The sequence below is a fragment of the Anarhichas minor genome, unplaced genomic scaffold, assembly GCF_050575085.1.
Source record: "Anarhichas minor isolate MPS153535 unplaced genomic scaffold, ASM5057508v1 ptg000007l, whole genome shotgun sequence".
In the NCBI taxonomy this organism is placed as follows: Eukaryota; Metazoa; Chordata; class Actinopteri; order Perciformes; family Anarhichadidae; genus Anarhichas; species Anarhichas minor.
Window position 1 is genome coordinate 7,990,045 of NW_027466453.1, and position 21,075 is coordinate 8,011,119.

General features: G+C 44.3%; 43 non-coding genes across 43 annotated transcripts; all 43 read right to left on the bottom strand.

Moving 5' to 3' along the window:
* Positions 1 to 11: 11 nt before the first annotated feature.
* Positions 12 to 84, bottom strand: trnak-cuu (transfer RNA lysine (anticodon CUU)). Its single transcript has one exon. It is a non-coding gene; the product is annotated as a tRNA-Lys (tRNA).
* Positions 85 to 510: 426 nt separating this feature from the next.
* Positions 511 to 621, bottom strand: trnal-caa (transfer RNA leucine (anticodon CAA)). Its single transcript has 2 exons — positions 584 to 621; positions 511 to 556 (listed from the first exon to the last, which is right to left on the bottom strand). It is a non-coding gene; the product is annotated as a tRNA-Leu (tRNA).
* Positions 622 to 1,384: 763 nt separating this feature from the next.
* Positions 1,385 to 1,495, bottom strand: trnal-caa (transfer RNA leucine (anticodon CAA)). The gene is made up of 2 exons: positions 1,458 to 1,495; positions 1,385 to 1,430 (listed from the first exon to the last, which is right to left on the bottom strand). It is a non-coding gene; the product is annotated as a tRNA-Leu (tRNA).
* Positions 1,496 to 1,759: 264 nt separating this feature from the next.
* trnak-cuu (transfer RNA lysine (anticodon CUU)) lies at positions 1,760 to 1,832 on the bottom strand. Its single transcript has one exon. It is a non-coding gene; the product is annotated as a tRNA-Lys (tRNA).
* Positions 1,833 to 2,258: 426 nt separating this feature from the next.
* trnal-caa (transfer RNA leucine (anticodon CAA)) lies at positions 2,259 to 2,369 on the bottom strand. The gene is made up of 2 exons: positions 2,332 to 2,369; positions 2,259 to 2,304 (listed from the first exon to the last, which is right to left on the bottom strand). It is a non-coding gene; the product is annotated as a tRNA-Leu (tRNA).
* A 760-nt stretch (positions 2,370 to 3,129) lies between these two features.
* On the bottom strand, positions 3,130 to 3,240 carry trnal-caa (transfer RNA leucine (anticodon CAA)). Its single transcript has 2 exons — positions 3,203 to 3,240; positions 3,130 to 3,175 (listed from the first exon to the last, which is right to left on the bottom strand). It is a non-coding gene; the product is annotated as a tRNA-Leu (tRNA).
* Positions 3,241 to 3,504: 264 nt separating this feature from the next.
* On the bottom strand, positions 3,505 to 3,577 carry trnak-cuu (transfer RNA lysine (anticodon CUU)). Its single transcript has one exon. It is a non-coding gene; the product is annotated as a tRNA-Lys (tRNA).
* Positions 3,578 to 4,003: 426 nt separating this feature from the next.
* Positions 4,004 to 4,114, bottom strand: trnal-caa (transfer RNA leucine (anticodon CAA)). Its single transcript has 2 exons — positions 4,077 to 4,114; positions 4,004 to 4,049 (listed from the first exon to the last, which is right to left on the bottom strand). It is a non-coding gene; the product is annotated as a tRNA-Leu (tRNA).
* A 763-nt stretch (positions 4,115 to 4,877) lies between these two features.
* trnal-caa (transfer RNA leucine (anticodon CAA)) lies at positions 4,878 to 4,988 on the bottom strand. Its single transcript has 2 exons — positions 4,951 to 4,988; positions 4,878 to 4,923 (listed from the first exon to the last, which is right to left on the bottom strand). It is a non-coding gene; the product is annotated as a tRNA-Leu (tRNA).
* Positions 4,989 to 5,252: 264 nt separating this feature from the next.
* Positions 5,253 to 5,325, bottom strand: trnak-cuu (transfer RNA lysine (anticodon CUU)). Its single transcript has one exon. It is a non-coding gene; the product is annotated as a tRNA-Lys (tRNA).
* A 426-nt stretch (positions 5,326 to 5,751) lies between these two features.
* trnal-caa (transfer RNA leucine (anticodon CAA)) lies at positions 5,752 to 5,862 on the bottom strand. The gene is made up of 2 exons: positions 5,825 to 5,862; positions 5,752 to 5,797 (listed from the first exon to the last, which is right to left on the bottom strand). It is a non-coding gene; the product is annotated as a tRNA-Leu (tRNA).
* A 760-nt stretch (positions 5,863 to 6,622) lies between these two features.
* Positions 6,623 to 6,733, bottom strand: trnal-caa (transfer RNA leucine (anticodon CAA)). Its single transcript has 2 exons — positions 6,696 to 6,733; positions 6,623 to 6,668 (listed from the first exon to the last, which is right to left on the bottom strand). It is a non-coding gene; the product is annotated as a tRNA-Leu (tRNA).
* A 264-nt stretch (positions 6,734 to 6,997) lies between these two features.
* On the bottom strand, positions 6,998 to 7,070 carry trnak-cuu (transfer RNA lysine (anticodon CUU)). Its single transcript has one exon. It is a non-coding gene; the product is annotated as a tRNA-Lys (tRNA).
* A 426-nt stretch (positions 7,071 to 7,496) lies between these two features.
* On the bottom strand, positions 7,497 to 7,607 carry trnal-caa (transfer RNA leucine (anticodon CAA)). Its single transcript has 2 exons — positions 7,570 to 7,607; positions 7,497 to 7,542 (listed from the first exon to the last, which is right to left on the bottom strand). It is a non-coding gene; the product is annotated as a tRNA-Leu (tRNA).
* Positions 7,608 to 7,871: 264 nt separating this feature from the next.
* On the bottom strand, positions 7,872 to 7,944 carry trnak-cuu (transfer RNA lysine (anticodon CUU)). Its single transcript has one exon. It is a non-coding gene; the product is annotated as a tRNA-Lys (tRNA).
* Positions 7,945 to 8,370: 426 nt separating this feature from the next.
* Positions 8,371 to 8,481, bottom strand: trnal-caa (transfer RNA leucine (anticodon CAA)). The gene is made up of 2 exons: positions 8,444 to 8,481; positions 8,371 to 8,416 (listed from the first exon to the last, which is right to left on the bottom strand). It is a non-coding gene; the product is annotated as a tRNA-Leu (tRNA).
* A 264-nt stretch (positions 8,482 to 8,745) lies between these two features.
* On the bottom strand, positions 8,746 to 8,818 carry trnak-cuu (transfer RNA lysine (anticodon CUU)). Its single transcript has one exon. It is a non-coding gene; the product is annotated as a tRNA-Lys (tRNA).
* Positions 8,819 to 9,244: 426 nt separating this feature from the next.
* Positions 9,245 to 9,355, bottom strand: trnal-caa (transfer RNA leucine (anticodon CAA)). Its single transcript has 2 exons — positions 9,318 to 9,355; positions 9,245 to 9,290 (listed from the first exon to the last, which is right to left on the bottom strand). It is a non-coding gene; the product is annotated as a tRNA-Leu (tRNA).
* Positions 9,356 to 9,619: 264 nt separating this feature from the next.
* On the bottom strand, positions 9,620 to 9,692 carry trnak-cuu (transfer RNA lysine (anticodon CUU)). Its single transcript has one exon. It is a non-coding gene; the product is annotated as a tRNA-Lys (tRNA).
* A 426-nt stretch (positions 9,693 to 10,118) lies between these two features.
* Positions 10,119 to 10,229, bottom strand: trnal-caa (transfer RNA leucine (anticodon CAA)). Its single transcript has 2 exons — positions 10,192 to 10,229; positions 10,119 to 10,164 (listed from the first exon to the last, which is right to left on the bottom strand). It is a non-coding gene; the product is annotated as a tRNA-Leu (tRNA).
* Positions 10,230 to 10,493: 264 nt separating this feature from the next.
* On the bottom strand, positions 10,494 to 10,566 carry trnak-cuu (transfer RNA lysine (anticodon CUU)). The gene has a single exon. It is a non-coding gene; the product is annotated as a tRNA-Lys (tRNA).
* A 426-nt stretch (positions 10,567 to 10,992) lies between these two features.
* On the bottom strand, positions 10,993 to 11,103 carry trnal-caa (transfer RNA leucine (anticodon CAA)). The gene is made up of 2 exons: positions 11,066 to 11,103; positions 10,993 to 11,038 (listed from the first exon to the last, which is right to left on the bottom strand). It is a non-coding gene; the product is annotated as a tRNA-Leu (tRNA).
* A 264-nt stretch (positions 11,104 to 11,367) lies between these two features.
* trnak-cuu (transfer RNA lysine (anticodon CUU)) lies at positions 11,368 to 11,440 on the bottom strand. Its single transcript has one exon. It is a non-coding gene; the product is annotated as a tRNA-Lys (tRNA).
* Positions 11,441 to 11,866: 426 nt separating this feature from the next.
* trnal-caa (transfer RNA leucine (anticodon CAA)) lies at positions 11,867 to 11,977 on the bottom strand. Its single transcript has 2 exons — positions 11,940 to 11,977; positions 11,867 to 11,912 (listed from the first exon to the last, which is right to left on the bottom strand). It is a non-coding gene; the product is annotated as a tRNA-Leu (tRNA).
* Positions 11,978 to 12,241: 264 nt separating this feature from the next.
* On the bottom strand, positions 12,242 to 12,314 carry trnak-cuu (transfer RNA lysine (anticodon CUU)). Its single transcript has one exon. It is a non-coding gene; the product is annotated as a tRNA-Lys (tRNA).
* Positions 12,315 to 12,740: 426 nt separating this feature from the next.
* On the bottom strand, positions 12,741 to 12,851 carry trnal-caa (transfer RNA leucine (anticodon CAA)). The gene is made up of 2 exons: positions 12,814 to 12,851; positions 12,741 to 12,786 (listed from the first exon to the last, which is right to left on the bottom strand). It is a non-coding gene; the product is annotated as a tRNA-Leu (tRNA).
* Positions 12,852 to 13,112: 261 nt separating this feature from the next.
* On the bottom strand, positions 13,113 to 13,185 carry trnak-cuu (transfer RNA lysine (anticodon CUU)). The gene has a single exon. It is a non-coding gene; the product is annotated as a tRNA-Lys (tRNA).
* A 426-nt stretch (positions 13,186 to 13,611) lies between these two features.
* On the bottom strand, positions 13,612 to 13,722 carry trnal-caa (transfer RNA leucine (anticodon CAA)). Its single transcript has 2 exons — positions 13,685 to 13,722; positions 13,612 to 13,657 (listed from the first exon to the last, which is right to left on the bottom strand). It is a non-coding gene; the product is annotated as a tRNA-Leu (tRNA).
* A 261-nt stretch (positions 13,723 to 13,983) lies between these two features.
* Positions 13,984 to 14,056, bottom strand: trnak-cuu (transfer RNA lysine (anticodon CUU)). The gene has a single exon. It is a non-coding gene; the product is annotated as a tRNA-Lys (tRNA).
* A 426-nt stretch (positions 14,057 to 14,482) lies between these two features.
* On the bottom strand, positions 14,483 to 14,593 carry trnal-caa (transfer RNA leucine (anticodon CAA)). Its single transcript has 2 exons — positions 14,556 to 14,593; positions 14,483 to 14,528 (listed from the first exon to the last, which is right to left on the bottom strand). It is a non-coding gene; the product is annotated as a tRNA-Leu (tRNA).
* Positions 14,594 to 14,854: 261 nt separating this feature from the next.
* On the bottom strand, positions 14,855 to 14,927 carry trnak-cuu (transfer RNA lysine (anticodon CUU)). Its single transcript has one exon. It is a non-coding gene; the product is annotated as a tRNA-Lys (tRNA).
* A 426-nt stretch (positions 14,928 to 15,353) lies between these two features.
* Positions 15,354 to 15,464, bottom strand: trnal-caa (transfer RNA leucine (anticodon CAA)). Its single transcript has 2 exons — positions 15,427 to 15,464; positions 15,354 to 15,399 (listed from the first exon to the last, which is right to left on the bottom strand). It is a non-coding gene; the product is annotated as a tRNA-Leu (tRNA).
* Positions 15,465 to 15,725: 261 nt separating this feature from the next.
* trnak-cuu (transfer RNA lysine (anticodon CUU)) lies at positions 15,726 to 15,798 on the bottom strand. The gene has a single exon. It is a non-coding gene; the product is annotated as a tRNA-Lys (tRNA).
* A 426-nt stretch (positions 15,799 to 16,224) lies between these two features.
* On the bottom strand, positions 16,225 to 16,335 carry trnal-caa (transfer RNA leucine (anticodon CAA)). The gene is made up of 2 exons: positions 16,298 to 16,335; positions 16,225 to 16,270 (listed from the first exon to the last, which is right to left on the bottom strand). It is a non-coding gene; the product is annotated as a tRNA-Leu (tRNA).
* Positions 16,336 to 16,596: 261 nt separating this feature from the next.
* On the bottom strand, positions 16,597 to 16,669 carry trnak-cuu (transfer RNA lysine (anticodon CUU)). The gene has a single exon. It is a non-coding gene; the product is annotated as a tRNA-Lys (tRNA).
* Positions 16,670 to 17,095: 426 nt separating this feature from the next.
* trnal-caa (transfer RNA leucine (anticodon CAA)) lies at positions 17,096 to 17,206 on the bottom strand. Its single transcript has 2 exons — positions 17,169 to 17,206; positions 17,096 to 17,141 (listed from the first exon to the last, which is right to left on the bottom strand). It is a non-coding gene; the product is annotated as a tRNA-Leu (tRNA).
* A 760-nt stretch (positions 17,207 to 17,966) lies between these two features.
* Positions 17,967 to 18,077, bottom strand: trnal-caa (transfer RNA leucine (anticodon CAA)). The gene is made up of 2 exons: positions 18,040 to 18,077; positions 17,967 to 18,012 (listed from the first exon to the last, which is right to left on the bottom strand). It is a non-coding gene; the product is annotated as a tRNA-Leu (tRNA).
* A 264-nt stretch (positions 18,078 to 18,341) lies between these two features.
* Positions 18,342 to 18,414, bottom strand: trnak-cuu (transfer RNA lysine (anticodon CUU)). The gene has a single exon. It is a non-coding gene; the product is annotated as a tRNA-Lys (tRNA).
* Positions 18,415 to 18,840: 426 nt separating this feature from the next.
* Positions 18,841 to 18,951, bottom strand: trnal-caa (transfer RNA leucine (anticodon CAA)). Its single transcript has 2 exons — positions 18,914 to 18,951; positions 18,841 to 18,886 (listed from the first exon to the last, which is right to left on the bottom strand). It is a non-coding gene; the product is annotated as a tRNA-Leu (tRNA).
* Positions 18,952 to 19,711: 760 nt separating this feature from the next.
* Positions 19,712 to 19,822, bottom strand: trnal-caa (transfer RNA leucine (anticodon CAA)). Its single transcript has 2 exons — positions 19,785 to 19,822; positions 19,712 to 19,757 (listed from the first exon to the last, which is right to left on the bottom strand). It is a non-coding gene; the product is annotated as a tRNA-Leu (tRNA).
* Positions 19,823 to 20,086: 264 nt separating this feature from the next.
* trnak-cuu (transfer RNA lysine (anticodon CUU)) lies at positions 20,087 to 20,159 on the bottom strand. The gene has a single exon. It is a non-coding gene; the product is annotated as a tRNA-Lys (tRNA).
* A 426-nt stretch (positions 20,160 to 20,585) lies between these two features.
* trnal-caa (transfer RNA leucine (anticodon CAA)) lies at positions 20,586 to 20,696 on the bottom strand. The gene is made up of 2 exons: positions 20,659 to 20,696; positions 20,586 to 20,631 (listed from the first exon to the last, which is right to left on the bottom strand). It is a non-coding gene; the product is annotated as a tRNA-Leu (tRNA).
* Positions 20,697 to 20,960: 264 nt separating this feature from the next.
* Positions 20,961 to 21,033, bottom strand: trnak-cuu (transfer RNA lysine (anticodon CUU)). The gene has a single exon. It is a non-coding gene; the product is annotated as a tRNA-Lys (tRNA).
* Positions 21,034 to 21,075: the final 42 nt, after the last annotated feature.

Consider the following 21,075-nt stretch of genomic DNA (forward strand, 5'->3'; position numbering starts at 1 on the left):
TGAAACTCTGAAGCCCAACGTGGGGCTCGAACCCACGACCCTGAGATTAAGAGTCTCATGCTCTGCCGTCTGAGCTAGCCGGGCCTGATACATCAAACAAAAGGTTGAGAGTTCGAATCCCACCTTGGGTGATAGTCTTTTGTACTGTGGACTACTGTTCTCAGGGGTGGCCTTCAGTCCTGTAACACACACCTCCACCAACCCATCCCCCACTGTTGACATCAGTGGTCTGGGAGGATGCTGATTGTCGGCTTGATTCTAACACCAACTCCAGCTGGATTTACATTGACATTCTGTGTAACTTCTAGCAAAGTGAAATACATCTTTTGAACTGACAACTAAATCCATGTTGCACACCTTACAGCAATTTGGTTTTCTATGTTCTCATGATTTCATTCAGTCAAAATGGTACCTGTAGATATTCAAGGAAAACTTTGTTTTCAACAGAAACTACAGCAGAGATATCTGTTTTGCCAAACTACAAGGATGAAACTTGCAGGTAAAATAATCTGTCAGAAGTGGGGTTTGAACCCACGCCTCCATTTGGAGACCAGAAGTCTCTTTGCTGAGTAAGGAGTGAACCCTTGAGTCTGGCGCCTTAGACCACTCGGCCATCCTGACAGGTGAAACCCAAATTGTGCCTGGGGTTCACGAGTTACATCTAAATAGACATCATGGGTTGCCTCGATCGCAAGGTTCTGCTCTATTCAGCGTAACGAAAATGTCGTTGTCTCATGAATTTGATTTGAAGTTAGCTCATGAATGAGATTTGGAAGGGCTTTAATTTTAAAATGCTACATCAAAATGTCCTGTAACACACCCAAGTATAGCTAGGGTAAACACCTACAAATTCATCCCAGGTTAAGCCCTAGTCTGAAACTCTGAAGCCCAACGTGGGGCTCGAACCCACGACTCTGAGATTAAGAGTCTCATGCTCTGCAGTCTGAGCTAGCCGGGCCTGGTACATCAAACAAAAGGTTGAGAGTTCGAATCCCACCTTGGGTGATAGTCTTTTGTACTGTGGACTACTGTTCTCAGGGGTGGCCTTCAGTCCTGTAACACACACCTCCGCCAACCCATCCCCCACTGTTGACATCAGTGGTCTGGGAGGATGCTGATTGTCGGCTTGATTCTAACACCAACTCCAGCTGGATTTACATTGACATTCTGTGTAACTTCTAGCAAAGTGAAATACATCTTTTGAACTGACAACTAAATCCATGTTGCACACCTTACAGCAATTTGGTTTTCTATGTTCTCATGATTTCATTCAGTCAAAATGGTACCTGTAGATATTCAAGGAAAACTTTGTTTTCAACAGAAACTACAGCAGAGATATCTGTTTTGCCAAACTACAAGGATGAAACTTGCAGGTAAAATAATCTGTCAGAAGTGGGGTTTGAACCCACGCCTCCATTTGGAGACCAGAAGTCTCTTTGCTGAGTAAGGAGTGAACCCTTGAGTCTGGCGCCTTAGACCACTCGGCCATCCTGACAGGTGAAACCCAAATTGTGCCTGGGGTTCACGAGTTACATCTAAATAGACATCATGGGTTGCCTCGATCGCAAGGTTCTGCTCTATTCGGCGTAACGAAAATGTCGTTGTCTCATGAATTTGATTTGAAGTTAGCTCATGAATGAGATTTGGAAGGGCTTTAATTTTAAAATGCTACATCAAAATGTACTGTAACACACCCAAGTATAGCTAGGGTAAACACCTACAAATTCATCCCAGGTTAAGCCCTAGTCTGAAACTCTGAAGCCCAACGTGGGGCTCGAACCCACGACCCTGAGATTAAGAGTCTCATGCTCTGCCGTCTGAGCTAGCCGGGCCTGATACATCAAACAAAAGGTTGAGAGTTCGAATCCCACCTTGGGTGATAGTCTTTTGTACTGTGGACTACTGTTCTCAGGGGTGGCCTTCAGTCCTGTAACACACACCTCCACCAACCCATCCCCCACTGTTGACATCAGTGGTCTGGGAGGATGCTGATTGTCGGCTTGATTCTAACACCAACTCCAGCTGGATTTACATTGACATTCTGTGTAACTTCTAGCAAAGTGAAATACATCTTTTGAACTGACAACTAAATCCATGTTGCACACCTTACAGCAATTTGGTTTTCTATGTTCTCATGATTTCATTCAGTCAAAATGGTACCTGTAGATATTCAAGGAAAACTTTGTTTTCAACAGAAACTACAGCAGAGATATCTGTTTTGCCAAACTACAAGGATGAAACTTGCAGGTAAAATAATCTGTCAGAAGTGGGGTTTGAACCCACGCCTCCATTTGGAGACCAGAAGTCTCTTTGCTGAGTAAGGAGTGAACCCTTGAGTCTGGCACCTTAGACCACTCGGCCATCCTGACAGGTGAAACCCAAATTGTGCCTGGGTTTCACGAGTTACATCTAAATAGACATCATGGGTTGCCTCTATCGCAAGGTTCTGCTCTATTCGGCGTAACGAAAATGTCGTCTCATGAATTTGATTTGAAGTTAGCTTATGAATGAGATTTGGAAGGGCTTTAATTTTAAAATGCTACATCAGAATGTCCTGTAACAGACCCAAGTATAGCTAGGGTAAACGCCTACAAATTCATCCCAGGTTAAGCCCTAGTCTGAAACTCTGAAGCCCAACGTGGGGCTCGAACCCACGACTCTGAGATTAAGAGTCTCATGCTCTGCAGTCTGAGCTAGCCGGGCCTGGTACATCAAACAAAAGGTTGAGAGTTCGAATCCCACCTTGGGTGATAGTCTTTTGTACTGTGGACTACTGTTCTCAGGGGTGGCCTTCAGTCCTGTAACACACACCTCCACCAACCCATCCCCCACTGTTGACATCAGTGGTCTGGGAGGATGCTGATTGTCAGCTTGATTCTAACACCAACTCCAGCTGGATTTACATTGACATTCTGTGTAACTTCTAGCAAAGTGAAATACATCTTTTGAACTGACAACTAAATCCATGTTGCACACCTTACAGCAATTTGGTTTTCTATGTTCTCATGATTTCATTCAGTCAAAATGGTACCTGTAGATATTCAAGGAAAACTTTGTTTTCAACAGAAACTACAGCAGAGATATCTGTTTTGCCAAACTACAAGGATGAAACTTGCAGGTAAAATAATCTGTCAGAAGTGGGGTTTGAACCCACGCCTCCATTTGGAGACCAGAAGTCTCTTTGCTGAGTAAGGAGTGAACCCTTGAGTCTGGCGCCTTAGACCACTCGGCCATCCTGACAGGTGAAACCCAAATTGTGCCTGGGGTTCACGAGTTACATCTAAATAGACATCATGGGTTGCCTCGATCGCAAGGTTCTGCTCTATTCGGCGTAACGAAAATGTCGTTGTCTCATGAATTTGATTTGAAGTTAGCTCATGAATGAGATTTGGAAGGGCTTTAATTTTAAAATGCTACATCAAAATGTACTGTAACACACCCAAGTATAGCTAGGGTAAACACCTACAAATTCATCCCAGGTTAAGCCCTAGTCTGAAACTCTGAAGCCCAACGTGGGGCTCTAACCCACGACCCTGAGATTAAGAGTCTCATGCTCTGCCGTCTGAGCTAGCCGGGCCTGATACATCAAACAAAAGGTTGAGAGTTCGAATCCCACCTTGGGTGATAGTCTTTTGTACTGTGGACTACTGTTCTCAGGGGTGGCCTTCAGTCCTGTAACACACACCTCCACCAACCCATCCCCCACTGTTGACATCAGTGGTCTGGGAGGATGCTGATTGTCGGCTTGATTCTAACACCAACTCCAGCTGGATTTACATTGACATTCTGTGTAACTTCTAGCAAAGTGAAATACATCTTTTGAACTGACAACTAAATCCATGTTGCACACCTTACAGCAATTTGGTTTTCTATGTTCTCATGATTTCATTCAGTCAAAATGGTACCTGTAGATATTCAAGGAAAACTTTGTTTTCAACAGAAACTACAGCAGAGATATCTGTTTTGCCAAACTACAAGGATGAAACTTGCAGGTAAAATAATCTGTCAGAAGTGGGGTTTGAACCCACGCCTCCATTTGGAGACCAGAAGTCTCTTTGCTGAGTAAGGAGTGAACCCTTGAGTCTGGCGCCTTAGACCACTCGGCCATCCTGACAGGTGAAACCCAAATTGTGCCTGGGGTTCACGAGTTACATCTAAATAGACATCATGGGTTGCCTCGATCGCAAGGTTCTGCTCTATTCAGCGTAACGAAAATGTCGTTGTCTCATGAATTTGATTTGAAGTTAGCTCATGAATGAGATTTGGAAGGGCTTTAATTTTAAAATGCTACATCAAAATGTCCTGTAACACACCCAAGTATAGCTAGGGTAAACACCTACAAATTCATCCCAGGTTAAGCCCTAGTCTGAAACTCTGAAGCCCAACGTGGGGCTCGAACCCACGACTCTGAGATTAAGAGTCTCATGCTCTGCAGTCTGAGCTAGCCGGGCCTGGTACATCAAACAAAAGGTTGAGAGTTCGAATCCCACCTTGGGTGATAGTCTTTTGTACTGTGGACTACTGTTCTCAGGGGTGGCCTTCAGTCCTGTAACACACACCTCCGCCAACCCATCCCCCACTGTTGACATCAGTGGTCTGGGAGGATGCTGATTGTCGGCTTGATTCTAACACCAACTCCAGCTGGATTTACATTGACATTCTGTGTAACTTCTAGCAAAGTGAAATACATCTTTTGAACTGACAACTAAATCCATGTTGCACACCTTACAGCAATTTGGTTTTCTATGTTCTCATGATTTCATTCAGTCAAAATGGTACCTGTAGATATTCAAGGAAAACTTTGTTTTCAACAGAAACTACAGCAGAGATATCTGTTTTGCCAAACTACAAGGATGAAACTTGCAGGTAAAATAATCTGTCAGAAGTGGGGTTTGAACCCACGCCTCCATTTGGAGACCAGAAGTCTCTTTGCTGAGTAAGGAGTGAACCCTTGAGTCTGGCGCCTTAGACCACTCGGCCATCCTGACAGGTGAAACCCAAATTGTGCCTGGGGTTCACGAGTTACATCTAAATAGACATCATGGGTTGCCTCGATCGCAAGGTTCTGCTCTATTCGGCGTAACGAAAATGTCGTTGTCTCATGAATTTGATTTGAAGTTAGCTCATGAATGAGATTTGGAAGGGCTTTAATTTTAAAATGCTACATCAAAATGTACTGTAACACACCCAAGTATAGCTAGGGTAAACACCTACAAATTCATCCCAGGTTAAGCCCTAGTCTGAAACTCTGAAGCCCAACGTGGGGCTCGAACCCACGACCCTGAGATTAAGAGTCTCATGCTCTGCCGTCTGAGCTAGCCGGGCCTGATACATCAAACAAAAGGTTGAGAGTTCGAATCCCACCTTGGGTGATAGTCTTTTGTACTGTGGACTACTGTTCTCAGGGGTGGCCTTCAGTCCTGTAACACACACCTCCACCAACCCATCCCCCACTGTTGACATCAGTGGTCTGGGAGGATGCTGATTGTCGGCTTGATTCTAACACCAACTCCAGCTGGATTTACATTGACATTCTGTGTAACTTCTAGCAAAGTGAAATACATCTTTTGAACTGACAACTAAATCCATGTTGCACACCTTACAGCAATTTGGTTTTCTATGTTCTCATGATTTCATTCAGTCAAAATGGTACCTGTAGATATTCAAGGAAAACTTTGTTTTCAACAGAAACTACAGCAGAGATATCTGTTTTGCCAAACTACAAGGATGAAACTTGCAGGTAAAATAATCTGTCAGAAGTGGGGTTTGAACCCACGCCTCCATTTGGAGACCAGAAGTCTCTTTGCTGAGTAAGGAGTGAACCCTTGAGTCTGGCGCCTTAGACCACTCGGCCATCCTGACAGGTGAAACCCAAATTGTGCCTGGGTTTCACGAGTTACATCTAAATAGACATCATGGGTTGCCTCTATCGCAAGGTTCTGCTCTATTCGGCGTAACGAAAATGTCGTCTCATGAATTTGATTTGAAGTTAGCTTATGAATGAGATTTGGAAGGGCTTTAATTTTAAAATGCTACATCAGAATGTCCTGTAACACACCCAAGTATAGCTAGGGTAAACGCCTACAAATTCATCCCAGGTTAAGCCCTAGTCTGAAACTCTGAAGCCCAACGTGGGGCTCGAACCCACGACTCTGAGATTAAGAGTCTCATGCTCTGCAGTCTGAGCTAGCCGGGCCTGGTACATCAAACAAAAGGTTGAGAGTTCGAATCCCACCTTGGGTGATAGTCTTTTGTACTGTGGACTACTGTTCTCAGGGGTGGCCTTCAGTCCTGTAACACACACCTCCACCAACCCATCCCCCACTGTTGACATCAGTGGTCTGGGAGGATGCTGATTGTCAGCTTGATTCTAACACCAACTCCAGCTGGATTTACATTGACATTCTGTGTAACTTCTAGCAAAGTGAAATACATCTTTTGAACTGACAACTAAATCCATGTTGCACACCTTACAGCAATTTGGTTTTCTATGTTCTCATGATTTCATTCAGTCAAAATGGTACCTGTAGATATTCAAGGAAAACTTTGTTTTCAACAGAAACTACAGCAGAGATATCTGTTTTGCCAAACTACAAGGATGAAACTTGCAGGTAAAATAATCTGTCAGAAGTGGGGTTTGAACCCACGCCTCCATTTGGAGACCAGAAGTCTCTTTGCTGAGTAAGGAGTGAACCCTTGAGTCTGGCGCCTTAGACCACTCGGCCATCCTGACAGGTGAAACCCAAATTGTGCCTGGGATTCACGAGTTACATCTAAATAGACATCATGGGTTGCCTCGATCGCAAGGTTCTGCTCTATTCGGCGTAACGAAAATGTCGTTGTCTCATGAATTTGATTTGAAGTTAGCTCATGAATGAGATTTGGAAGGGCTTTAATTTTAAAATGCTACATCAAAATGTCCTGTAACACACCCAAGTATAGCTAGGGTAAACGCCTACAAATTCATCCCAGGTTAAGCCCTAGTCTGAAACTCTGAAGCCCAACGTGGGGCTCGAACCCACGACCCTGAGATTAAGAGTCTCATGCTCTGCCGTCTGAGCTAGCCGGGCATGGTACATCAAACAAAAGGTTGAGAGTTCGAATCCCACCTTGGGTGATAGTCTTTTGTACTGTGGACTACTGTTCTCATGGGTGGCCTTCAGTCCTGTAACACACACCTCCGCCAACCCATCCCCCACTGTTGACATCAGTGGTCTGGGAGGATGCTGATTGTCAGCTTGATTCTAACACCAACTCCAGCTGGATTTACATTGACATTCTGTGTAACTTCTAGCAAAGTGAAATACATCTTTTGAACTGACAACTAAATCCATGTTGCACACCTTACAGCAATTTGGTTTTCTATGTTCTCATGATTTCATTCAGTCAAAATGGTACCTGTAGATATTCAAGGAAAACTTTGTTTTCAACAGAAACTACAGCAGAGATATCTGTTTTGCCAAACTACAAGGATGAAACTTGCAGGTAAAATAATCTGTCAGAAGTGGGGTTTGAACCCACGCCTCCATTTGGAGACCAGAAGTCTCTTTGCTGAGTAAGGAGTGAACCCTTGAGTCTGGCGCCTTAGACCACTCGGCCATCCTGACAGGTGAAACCCAAATTGTGCCTGGGATTCACGAGTTACATCTAAATAGACATCATGGGTTGCCTCGATCGCAAGGTTCTGCTCTATTCGGCGTAACGAAAATGTCGTTGTCTCATGAATTTGATTTGAAGTTAGCTCATGAATGAGATTTGGAAGGGATTTAATTTTAAAATGCTACATCAGAATGTCCTGTAACAAACCCAAGTATAGCTAGGGTAAAAGCCTACAAATTCATCCCAGGTTAAGTCCTAGTCTGAAACTCTGAAGCCCAACGTGGGGCTCGAACCCACGACCCTGAGATTAAGAGTCTCATGCTCTGCCGTCTGAGCTAGCCGGGCCTGGTACATCAAACAAAAGGTTGAGAGTTCGAATCCCACCTTGGGTGATAGTCTTTTGTACTGTGGACTACTGTTCTCATGGGTGGCCTTCAGTCCTGTAACACACACCTCCGCCAACCCATCCCCCACTGTTGACATCAGTGGTCTGGGAGGATGCTGATTGTCAGCTTGATTCTAACACCAACTCCAGCTGGATTTACATTGACATTCTGTGTAACTTCTAGCAAAGTGAAATACATCTTTTGAACTGACAACTAAATCCATGTTGCACACCTTACAGCAATTTGGTTTTCTATGTTCTCATGATTTCATTCAGTCAAAATGGTACCTGTAGATATTCAAGGAAAACTTTGTTTTCAACAGAAACTACAGCAGAGATATCTGTTTTGCCAAACTACAAGGATGAAACTTGCAGGTAAAATAATCTGTCAGAAGTGGGGTTTGAACCCACGCCTCCATTTGGAGACCAGAAGTCTCTTTGCTGAGTAAGGAGTGAACCCTTGAGTCTGGCGCCTTAGACCACTCGGCCATCCTGACAGGTGAAACCCAAATTGTGCCTGGGATTCACGAGTTACATCTAAATAGACATCATGGGTTGCCTCGATCGCAAGGTTCTGCTCTATTCGGCATAACGAAAATGTCGTTGTCTCATGAATTTGATTTGAAGTTAGCTCATGAATGAGATTTGGAAGGGCTTTAATTTTAAAATGCTACATCAAAATGTCCTGTAACACACCCAAGTATAGCTAGGGTAAACGCCTACAAATTCATCCCAGGTTAAGCCCTAGTCTGAAACTCTGAAGCCCAACGTGGGGCTCGAACCCACGACCCTGAGATTAAGAGTCTCATGCTCTGCCGTCTGAGCTAGCCGGGCCTGGTACATCAAACAAAAGGTTGAGAGTTCGAATCCCACCTTGGGTGATAGTCTTTTGTAGTGTGGACTACTGTTCTCAGGGGTGGCCTTCAGTCCTGTAACACACACCTCCGCCAACCCATCCCCCACTGTTGACATCAGTGGTCTGGGAGGATGCTGATTGTCAGCTTGATTCTAACACCAACTCCAGCTGGATTTACATTGACATTCTGTGTAACTTCTAGCAAAGTGAAATACATCTTTTGAACTGACAACTAAATCCATGTTGCACACCTTACAGCAATTTGGTTTTCTATGTTCTCATGATTTCATTCAGTCAAAATGGTACCTGTAGATATTCAAGGAAAACTTTGTTTTCAACAGAAACTACAGCAGAGATATCTGTTTTGCCAAACTACAAGGATGAAACTTGCAGGTAAAATAATCTGTCAGAAGTGGGGTTTGAACCCACGCCTCCATTTGGAGACCAGAAGTCTCTTTGCTGAGTAAGGAGTGAACCCTTGAGTCTGGCGCCTTAGACCACTCGGCCATCCTGACAGGTGAAACCCAAATTGTGCCTGGGATTCACGAGTTACATCTAAATAGACATCATGGGTTGCCTCGATCGCAAGGTTCTGCTCTATTCGGCGTAACGAAAATGTCGTTGTCTCATGAATTTGATTTGAAGTTAGCTCATGAATGAGATTTGGAAGGGCTTTAATTTTAAAATGCTACATCAGAATGTCCTGTAACAAACCCAAGTATAGCTAGGGTAAACACCTACAAATTCATCCCAGGTTAAGTCCTAGTCTGAAACTCTGAAGCCCAACGTGGGGCTCGAACCCACGACCCTGAGATTAAGAGTCTCATGCTCTGCCGTCTGAGCTAGCCGGGCCTGGTACATCAAACAAAAGGTTGAGAGTTCGAATCCCACCTTGGGTGATAGTCTTTTGTACTGTGGACTACTGTTCTCATGGGTGGCCTTCAGTCCTGTAACACACACCTCCGCCAACCCATCCCCCACTGTTGACATCAGTGGTCTGGGAGGATGCTGATTGTCAGCTTGATTCTAACACCAACTCCAGCTGGATTTACATTGACATTCTGTGTAACTTCTAGCAAAGTGAAATACATCTTTTGAACTGACAACTAAATCCATGTTGCACACCTTACAGCAATTTGGTTTTCTATGTTCTCATGATTTCATTCAGTCAAAATGGTACCTGTAGATATTCAAGGAAAACTTTGTTTTCAACAGAAACTACAGCAGAGATATCTGTTTTGCCAAACTACAAGGATGAAACTTGCAGGTAAAATAATCTGTCAGAAGTGGGGTTTGAACCCACGCCTCCATTTGGAGACCAGAAGTCTCTTTGCTGAGTAAGGAGTGAACCCTTGAGTCTGGCGCCTTAGACCACTCGGCCATCCTGACAGGTGAAACCCAAATTGTGCCTGGGATTCACGAGTTACATCTAAATAGACATCATGGGTTGCCTCGATCGCAAGGTTCTGCTCTATTCGGCATAACGAAAATGTCGTTGTCTCATGAATTTGATTTGAAGTTAGCTCATGAATGAGATTTGGAAGGGCTTTAATTTTAAAATGCTACATCAAAATGTCCTGTAACACACCCAAGTATAGCTAGGGTAAACGCCTACAAATTCATCCCAGGTTAAGCCCTAGTCTGAAACTCTGAAGCCCAACGTGGGGCTCGAACCCACGACCCTGAGATTAAGAGTCTCATGCTCTGCCGTCTGAGCTAGCCGGGCCTGGTACATCAAACAAAAGGTTGAGAGTTCGAATCCCACCTTGGGTGATAGTCTTTTGTAGTGTGGACTACTGTTCTCAGGGGTGGCCTTCAGTCCTGTAACACACACCTCCGCCAACCCATCCCCCACTGTTGACATCAGTGGTCTGGGAGGATGCTGATTGTCAGCTTGATTCTAACACCAACTCCAGCTGGATTTACATTGACATTCTGTGTAACTTCTAGCAAAGTGAAATACATCTTTTGAACTGACAACTAAATCCATGTTGCACACCTTACAGCAATTTGGTTTTCTATGTTCTCATGATTTCATTCAGTCAAAATGGTACCTGTAGATATTCAAGGAAAACTTTGTTTTCAACAGAAACTACAGCAGAGATATCTGTTTTGCCAAACTACAAGGATGAAACTTGCAGGTAAAATAATCTGTCAGAAGTGGGGTTTGAACCCACGCCTCCATTTGGAGACCAGAAGTCTCTTTGCTGAGTAAGGAGTGAACCCTTGAGTCTGGCGCCTTAGACCACTCGGCCATCCTGACAGGTGAAACCCAAATTGTGCCTGGGATTCACGAGTTACATCTAAATAGACATCATGGGTTGCCTCGATCGCAAGGTTCTGCTCTATTCGGCGTAACGAAAATGTCGTTGTCTCATGAATTTGATTTGAAGTTAGCTCATGAATGAGATTTGGAAGGGCTTTAATTTTAAAATGCTACATCAGAATGTCCTGTAACAAACCCAAGTATAGCTAGGGTAAAAGCCTACAAATTCATCCCAGGTTAAGTCCTAGTCTGAAACTCTGAAGCCCAACGTGGGGCTCGAACCCACGACCCTGAGATTAAGAGTCTCATGCTCTGCCGTCTGAGCTAGCCGGGCCTGGTACATCAAACAAAAGGTTGAGAGTTCGAATCCCACCTTGGGTGATAGTCTTTTGTACTGTGGACTACTGTTCTCAGGGGTGGCCTTCAGTCCTGTAACACACACCTCCGCCAACCCATCCCCCACTGTTGACATCAGTGGTCTGGGAGGATGCTGATTGTCGGCTTGATTCTAACACCAACTCCAGCTGGATTTACATTGACATTCTGTGTAACTTCTAGCAAAGTGAAATACATCTTTTGAACTGACAACTAAATCCATGTTGCACACCTTACAGCAATTTGGTTTTCTATGTTCTCATGATTTCATTCAGTCAAAATGGTACCTGTAGATATTCAAGGAAAACTCTGTTTTCAACAGAAACTACAGCAGAGATATCTGTTTTGCCAAACTACAAGGATGAAACTTGCAGGTAAAATAATCTGTCAGAAGTGGGGTTTGAACCCACACCTCCATTTGGAGACCAGAAGTCTCTTTGCTGAGTAAGGAGTGAACCCTTGAGTCTGGCGCCTTAGACCACTCGGCCATCCTGACAGGTGAAACCCAAATTGTGCCTGGGATTCACGAGTTACATCTAAATAGACATCATGGGTTGCCTCGATCGCAAGGTTCTGCTCTATTCGGCGTAACGAAAATGTCGTTGTCTCATGAATTTGATTTGAAGTTAGCTCATGAATGAGATTTGGAAGGGCTTTAATTTTAAAATGCTACATCAGAATGTCCTGTAACAAACCCAAGTATAGCTAGGGTAAAAGCCTACAAATTCATCCCAGGTTAAGTCCTAGTCTGAAACTCTGAAGCCCAACGTGGGGCTCGAACCCACGACCCTGAGATTAAGAGTCTCATGCTCTGCCGTCTGAGCTAGCCGGGCCTGGTACATCAAACAAAAGGTTGAGAGTTCGAATCCCACCTTGGGTGATAGTCTTTTGTACTGTGGACTACTGTTCTCAGGGGTGGCCTTCAGTCCTGTAACACACACCTCCGCCAACCCATCCCCCACTGTTGACATCAGTGGTCTGGGAGGATGCTGATTGTCGGCTTGATTCTAACACCAACTCCAGCTGGATTTACATTGACATTCTGTGTAACTTCTAGCAAAGTGAAATACATCTTTTGAACTGACAACTAAATCCATGTTGCACACCTTACAGCAATTTGGTTTTCTATGTTCTCATGATTTCATTCAGTCAAAATGGTACCTGTAGATATTCAAGGAAAACTTTGTTTTCAACAGAAACTACAGCAGAGATATCTGTTTTGCCAAACTACAAGGATGAAACTTGCAGGTAAAATAATCTGTCAGAAGTGGGGTTTGAACCCACGCCTCCATTTGGAGACCAGAAGTCTCTTTGCTGAGTAAGGAGTGAACCCTTGAGTCTGGCGCCTTAGACCACTCGGCCATCCTGACAGGTGAAACCCAAATTGTGCCTGGGGTTCACGAGTTACATCTAAATAGACATCATGGGTTGCCTCTATCGCAAGGTTCTGCTCTATTCGGCGTAACGAAAATGTCGTCCCATGAATTTGATTTGAAGTTAGCTCATGAATGAGATTTGGAAGGGCTTTAATTTTAAAATGCTACAACAGAATGTCCTGTAACACACCCAAGTATAGCTAGGGTAAACGCCTACAAATTCATCCCAGGTTAAGCCCTAGTCTGAAACTCTGAAGCCCAACGTGGGGCTCGAACCCACGACCCTGAGATTAAGAGTCTCATGCTCTGCCGTCTGAGCTAGCCGGGCCTGGTACATCAAACAAAAGGTTGAGAGTTCGAATCCCACCTTGGGTGATAGTCTTTTGTACTGTGGACTACTGTTCTCAGGGGTGGCCTTCAGTCCTGAAACACACACCTCCGCCAACCCATCCCCCACTGTTGACATCAGTGGTCTGGGAGGATGCTGATTGTCGGCTTGATTCTAACACCAACTCCAGCTGGATTTACATTGACATTCTGTGTAACTTCTAGCAAAGTGAAATACATCTTTTGAACTGACAACTAAATCCATGTTGCACACCTTACAGCAATTTGGTTTTCTATGTTCTCATGATTTCATTCAGTCAAAATGGTACCTGTAGATATTCAAGGAAAACTTTGTTTTCAACAGAAACTACAGCAGAGATATCTGTTTTCCCAAACTACAAGGATGAAACTTGCAGGTAAAATAATCTGTCAGAAGTGGGGTTTGAACCCACGCCTCCATTTGGAGACCAGAAGTCTCTTTGCTGAGTAAGGAGTGAACCCTTGAGTCTGGCGCCTTAGACCACTCGGCCATCCTGACAGGTGAAACCCAAATTGTGCCTGGGGTTCACGAGTTACATCTAAATAGACATCATGGGTTGCCTCTATCGCAAAGTTCTGCTCTATTCGGCGTAACGAAAATGTCGTCTCATGAATTTGATTTGAAGTTAGCTTATGAATGAGATTTGGAAGGGCTTTAATTTTAAAATGCTACATCAGAATGTCCTGTAACACACCCAAGTATAGCTAGGCTAAACGCCTACAAATTCATCCCAGGTTAAGCCCTAGTCTGAAACTCTGAAGCCCAACGTGGGGCTCGAACCCACGACCCTGAGATTAAGAGTCTCATGCTCTGCCGTCTGAGCTAGCCGGGCCTGGTACATCAAACAAAAGGTTGAGAGTTCGAATCCCACCTTGGGTGATAGTCTTTTGTACTGTGGACTACTGTTCTCAGGGGTGGCCTTCAGTCCTGAAACACACACCTCCGCCAACCCATCCCCCACTGTTGACATCAGTGGTCTGGGAGGATGCTGATTGTCGGCTTGATTCTAACACCAACTCCAGCTGGATTTACATTGACATTCTGTGTAACTTCTAGCAAAGTGAAATACATCTTTTGAACTGACAACTAAATCCATGTTGCACACCTTACAGCAATTTGGTTTTCTATGTTCTCATGATTTCATTCAGTCAAAATGGTACCTGTAGATATTCAAGGAAAACTTTGTTTTCAACAGAAACTACAGCAGAGATATCTGTTTTGCCAAACTACAAGGATGAAACTTGCAGGTAAAATAATCTGTCAGAAGTGGGGTTTGAACCCACGCCTCCATTTGGAGACCAGAAGTCTCTTTGCTGAGTAAGGAGTGAACCCTTGAGTCTGGCGCCTTAGACCACTCGGCCATCCTGACAGGTGAAACCCAAATTGTGCCTGGGATTCACGAGTTACATCTAAATAGACATCATGGGTTGCCTCTATCGCAAGGTTCTGCTCTATTCGGCGTAACGAAAATGTCGTCTCATGAATTTGATTTGAAGTTAGCTTATGAATGAGATTTGGAAGGGCTTTAATTTTTAAATGCTACATCAGAATGTCCTGTAACACACCCAAGTATAGCTAGGGTAAATGCCTACAAATTCATCCCAGGTTAAGCCCTAGTCTGAAACTCTGAAGCCCAACGTGGGGCTCGAACCCACGACCCTGAGATTAAGAGTCTCATGCTCTGCCGTCTGAGCTAGCCGGGCCTGGTACATCAAACAAAAGGTTGAGAGTTCGAATCCCACCTTGGGTGATAGTCTTTTGTACTGTGGACTACTGTTCTCAGGGGTGGCCTTCAGTCCTGAAACACACACCTCCGCCAACCCATCCCCCACTGTTGACATCAGTGGTCTGGGAGGATGCTGATTGTCGGCTTGATTCTAACACCAACTCCAGCTGGATTTACATTGACATTCTGTGTAACTTCTAGCAAAGTGAAATACATCTTTTGAACTGACAACTAAATCCATGTTGCACACCTTACAGCAATTTGGTTTTCTATGTTCTCATGATTTCATTCAGTCAAAATGGTACCTGTAGATATTCAAGGAAAACTTTGTTTTCAACAGAAACTACAGCAGAGATATCTGTTTTGCCAAACTACAAGGATGAAACTTGCAGGTAAAATAATCTGTCAGAAGTGGGGTTTGAACCCACGCCTCCATTTGGAGACCAGAAGTCTCTTTGCTGAGTAAGGAGTGAACCCTTGAGTCTGGCGCCTTAGACCACTCGGCCATCCTGACAGGTGAAACCCAAATTGTGCCTGGGGTTCACGAGTTACATCTAAATAGACATCATGGGTTGCCTCTATCGCAAGGTTCTGCTCTATTCGGCGTAACGAAAATGTCGTCCCATGAATTTGATTTGAAGTTAGCTCATGAATGAGATTTGGAAGGGCTTTAATTTTAAAATGCTACAACAGAATGTCCTGTAACACACCCAAGTATAGCTAGGGTAAACGCCTACAAATTCATCCCAGGTTAAGCCCTAGTCTGAAACTCTGAAGCCCAACGTGGGGCTCGAACCCACGACCCTGAGATTAAGAGTCTCATGCTCTGCCGTCTGAGCTAGCCGGGCCTGGTACATCAAACAAAAGGTTGAGAGTTCGAATCCCACCTTGGGTGATAGTCTTTTGTACTGTGGACTACTGTTCTCAGGGGTGGCCTTCAGTCCTGTAACACACACCTCCGCCAACCCATCCCCCACTGTTGACATCAGTGGTCTGGGAGGATGCTGATTGTCGGCTTGATTCTAACACCAACTCCAGCTGGATTTACATTGACATTCTGTGTAACTTCTAGCAAAGTGAAATACATCTTTTGAACTGACAACTAAATCCATGTTGCACACCTTACAGCAATTTGGTTTTCTATGTTCTCATGATTTCATTCAGTCAAAATGGTACCTGTAGATATTCAAGGAAAACTTTGTTTTCAACAGAAACTACAGCAGAGATATCTGTTTTCCCAAACTACAAGGATGAAACTTGCAGGTAAAATAATCTGTCAGAAGTGGGGTTTGAACCCACGCCTCCATTTGGAGACCAGAAGTCTCTTTGCTGAGTAAGGAGTGTACCCTTGAGTCTGGCGCCTTAGACCACTCGGCCATCCTGACAGGTGAAACCCAAATTGTGCCTGGGGTTCACGAGTTACATCTAAATAGACATCATGGGTTGCCTCTATCGCAAAGTTCTGCTCTATTCGGCGTAACGAAAATGTCGTCTCATGAATTTGATTTGAAGTTAGCTTATGAATGAGATTTGGAAGGGCTTTAATTTTAAAATGCTACATCAGAATGTCCTGTAACACACCCAAGTATAGCTAGGCTAAACGCCTACAAATTCATCCCAGGTTAAGCCCTAGTCTGAAACTCTGAAGCCCAACGTGGGGCTCGAACCCACGACCCTGAGATTAAGAGTCTCATGCTCTGCCGTCTGAGCTAGCCGGGCCTGGTACATCAAACAAAAGGTTGAGAGTTCGAATCCCACATTGGGTGATAGTCTTTTGTACTGTGGACTACTGTTCTCAGGGGTGGCCTTCAGTCCTGTAACACACACCTCCGCCAACCCATCCCCCACTGTTGACATCAGTGGTCTGGGAGGATGCTGATTGTCGGCTTGATTCTAACACCAACTCCAGCTGGATTTACATTGACATTCTGTGTAACTTCTAGCAAAGTGAAATACATCTTTTGAACTGACAACTAAATCCATGTTGCACACCTTACAGCAATTTGGTTTTCTATGTTCTCATGATTTCATTCAGTCAAAATGGTACCTGTAGATATTCAAGGAAAACTTTGTTTTCAACAGAAACTACAGCAGAGATATCTGTTTTCCCAAACTACAAGGATGAAACTTGCAGGTAAAATAATCTGTCAGAAGTGGGGTTTGAACCCACGCCTCCATTTGGAGACCAGAAGTCTCTTTGCTGAGTAAGGAGTGAACCCTTGAGTCTGGCGCCTTAGACCACTCGGCCATCCTGACAGGTGAAACCCAAATTGTGCCTGGGGTTCACGAGTTACATCTAAATAGACATCATGGGTTGCCTCTATCGCAAAGTTCTGCTCTATTCGGCGTAACGAAAATGTCGTCTCATGAATTTGATTTGAAGTTAGCTTATGAATGAGATTTGGAAGGGCTTTAATTTTAAAATGCTACATCAGAATGTCCTGTAACACACCCAAGTATAGCTAGGCTAAACGCCTACAAATTCATCCCAGGTTAAGCCCTAGTCTGAAACTCTGAAGCCCAACGTGGGGCTCGAACCCACGACTCTGAGATTAAGAGTCTCATGCTCTGCAGTCTGAGCTAGCCGGGCCTGGTACATCAAACAAAAGGTTGAGAGTTCGAATCCCACCTTGGGTGATAGTCTTTTGTACTGTGGACTACTGTTCTCAGGGGTGGCCTTCAGTCCTGTAACACACACCTCCGCCAACCCATCCCCCACTGTTGACATCAGTGGTCTGGGAGGATGCTGATTGTCGGCTTGATTCTAACACCAACTCCAGCTGGATTTACATTGACATTCTGTGTAACTTCTAGCAAAGTGAAATACATCTTTTGAACTGACAACTAAATCCATGTTGCACACCTTACAGCAATTTGGTTTTCTATGTTCTCATGATTTCATTCAGTCAAAATGGTACCTGTAGATATTCAAGGAAAACTTTGTTTTCAACAGAAACTACAGCAGAGATATCTGTTTTGCCAAACTACAAGGATGAAACTTGCAGGTAAAATAATCTGTCAGAAGTGGGGTTTGAACCCACGCCTCCATTTGGAGACCAGAAGTCTCTTTGCTGAGTAAGGAGTGAACCCTTGAGTCTGGCGCCTTAGACCACTCGGCCATCCTGACAGGTGAAACCCAAATTGTGCCTGGGGTTCACGAGTTACATCTAAATAGACATCATGGGTTGCCTCGATCGCAAGGTTCTGCTCTATTCGGCGTAACGAAAATGTCGTTGTCTCATGAATTTGATTTGAAGTTAGCTCATGAATGAGATTTGGAAGGGCTTTAATTTTAAAATGCTACATCAAAATGTACTGTAACACACCCAAGTATAGCTAGGGTAAACACCTACAAATTCATCCCAGGTTAAGCCCTAGTCTGAAACTCTGAAGCCCAACGTGGGGCTCAAACCCACGACCCTGAGATTAAGAGTCTCATGCTCTGCCGTCTGAGCTAGCCGGGCCTGATACATCAAACAAAAGGTTGAGAGTTCGAATCCCACCTTGGGTGATAGTCTTTTGTACTGTGGACTACTGTTCTCAGGGGTGGCCTTCAGTCCTGTAACACACACCTCCACCAACCCATCCCCCACTGTTGACATCAGTGGTCTGGGAGGATGCTGATTGTCGGCTTGATTCTAACACCAACTCCAGCTGGATTTACATTGACATTCTGTGTAACTTCTAGCAAAGTGAAATACATCTTTTGAACTGACAACTAAATCCATGTTGCACACCTTACAGCAATTTGGTTTTCTATGTTCTCATGATTTCATTCAGTCAAAATGGTACCTGTAGATATTCAAGGAAAACTTTGTTTTCAACAGAAACTACAGCAGAGATATCTGTTTTGCCAAACTACAAGGATGAAACTTGCAGGTAAAATAATCTGTCAGAAGTGGGGTTTGAACCCACGCCTCCATTTGGAGACCAGAAGTCTCTTTGCTGAGTAAGGAGTGAACCCTTGAGTCTGGCGCCTTAGACCACTCGGCCATCCTGACAGGTGAAACCCAAATTGTGCCTGGGGTTCACGAGTTACATCTAAATAGACATCATGGGTTGCCTCTATCGCAAGGTTCTGCTCTATTCGGCGTAACGAAAATGTCGTCTCATGAATTTGATTTGAAGTTAGCTTATGAATGAGATTTGGAAGGGCTTTAATTTTAAAATGCTACATCAGAATGTCCTGTAACACACCCAAGTATAGCTAGGGTAAACGCCTACAAATTCATCCCAGGTTAAGCCCTAGTCTGAAACTCTGAAGCCCAACGTGGGGCTCGAACCCACGACTCTGAGATTAAGAGTCTCATGCTCTGCAGTCTGAGCTAGCCGGGCCTGGTACATCAAACAAAAGGTTGAGAGTTCGAATCCCACCTTGGGTGATAGTCTTTTGTACTGTGGACTACTGTTCTCAGGGGTGGCCTTCAGTCCTGTAACACACACCTCCACCAACCCATCCCCCACTGTTGACATCAGTGGTCTGGGAGGATGCTGATTGTCAGCTTGTTTCTAACACCAACTCCAGCTGGATTTACATTGACATTCTGTGTAACTTCTAGCAAAGTGAAATACATCTTTTGAACTGACAACTAAATCCATGTTGCACACCTTACAGCAATTTGGTTTTCTATGTTCTCATGATTTCATTCAGTCAAAATGGTACCTGTAGATATTCAAGGAAAACTTTGTTTTCAACAGAAACTACAGCAGCGATATCTGTTTTGCCAAACTACAAGGATGAAACTTGCAGGTAAAATAATCTGTCAGAAGTGGGGTTTGAACCCACGCCTCCATTTGGAGACCAGAAGTCTCTTTGCTGAGTAAGGAGTGAACCCTTGAGTCTGGCGCCTTAGACCACTCGGCCATCCTGACAGGTGAAACCCAAATTGTGCCTGGGGTTCACGAGTTACATCTAAATAGACATCATGGGTTGCCTCGATCGCAAGGTTCTGCTCTATTCGGCGTAACGAAAATGTCGTTGTCTCATGAATTTGATTTGAAGTTAGCTCATGAATGAGATTTGGAAGGGCTTTAATTTTAAAATGCTACATCAAAATGTCCTGTAACACACCCAAGTATAGCTAGGGTAAACGCCTACAAATTCATCCCAGGTTAAGCCCTAGTCTGAAACTCTGAAGCCCAACGTGGGGCTCGAACCCACGACCCTGAGATTAAGAGTCTCATGCTCTGCCGTCTGAGCTAGCCGGGCATGGTACATCAAACAAAAGGTTGAGAGTTCGAATCCCACCTTGGGTGATAGTCTTTTGTACTGTGGACTACTGTTCTCATGGGTGGCCTTCAGTCCTGTAACACACACCTCCGCCAACCCATCCCCCACTGTTGACATCAGTGGTCTGGGAGGATGCTGATTGTCAGCTTGATTCTAACACCAACTCCAGCTGGATTTACATTGACATTCTGTGTAACTTCTAGCAAAGTGAAATACATCTTTTGAACTGACAACTAAATCCATGTTGCACACCTTACAGCAATTTGGTTTTCTATGTTCTCATGATTTCATTCAGTCAAAATGGTACCTGTAGATATTCAAGGAAAACTTTGTTTTCAACAGAAACTACAGCAGAGATATCTGTTTTGCCAAACTACAAGGATGAAACTTGCAGGTAAAATAATCTGTCAGAAGTGGGGTTTGAACCCACGCCTCCATTTGGAGACCAGAAGTCTCTTTGCTGAGTAAGGAGTGAACCCTTGAGTCTGGCGCCTTAGACCACTCGGCCATCCTGACAGGTGAAACCCAAATTGTGCCTGGGATTCACGAGTTACATCTAAATAGACATCATGGGTTGCCTCGATCGCAAGGTTCTGCTCTATTCGGCGTAACGAAAATGTCGTTGTCTCATGAATTTGATTTGAAGTTAGCTCATGAATGAGATTTGGAAGGGATTTAATTTTAAAATGCTACATCAGAATGTCCTGTAACAAACCCAAGTATAGCTAGGGTAAAAGCCTACAAATTCATCCCAGGTTAAGTCCTAGTCTGAAACTCTGAAGCCCAACGTGGGGCTCGAACCCACGACCCTGAGATTAAGAGTCTCATGCTCTGCCGTCTGAGCTAGCCGGGCCTGGTACATCAAACAAAAGGTTGAGAGTTCGAATCCCACCTT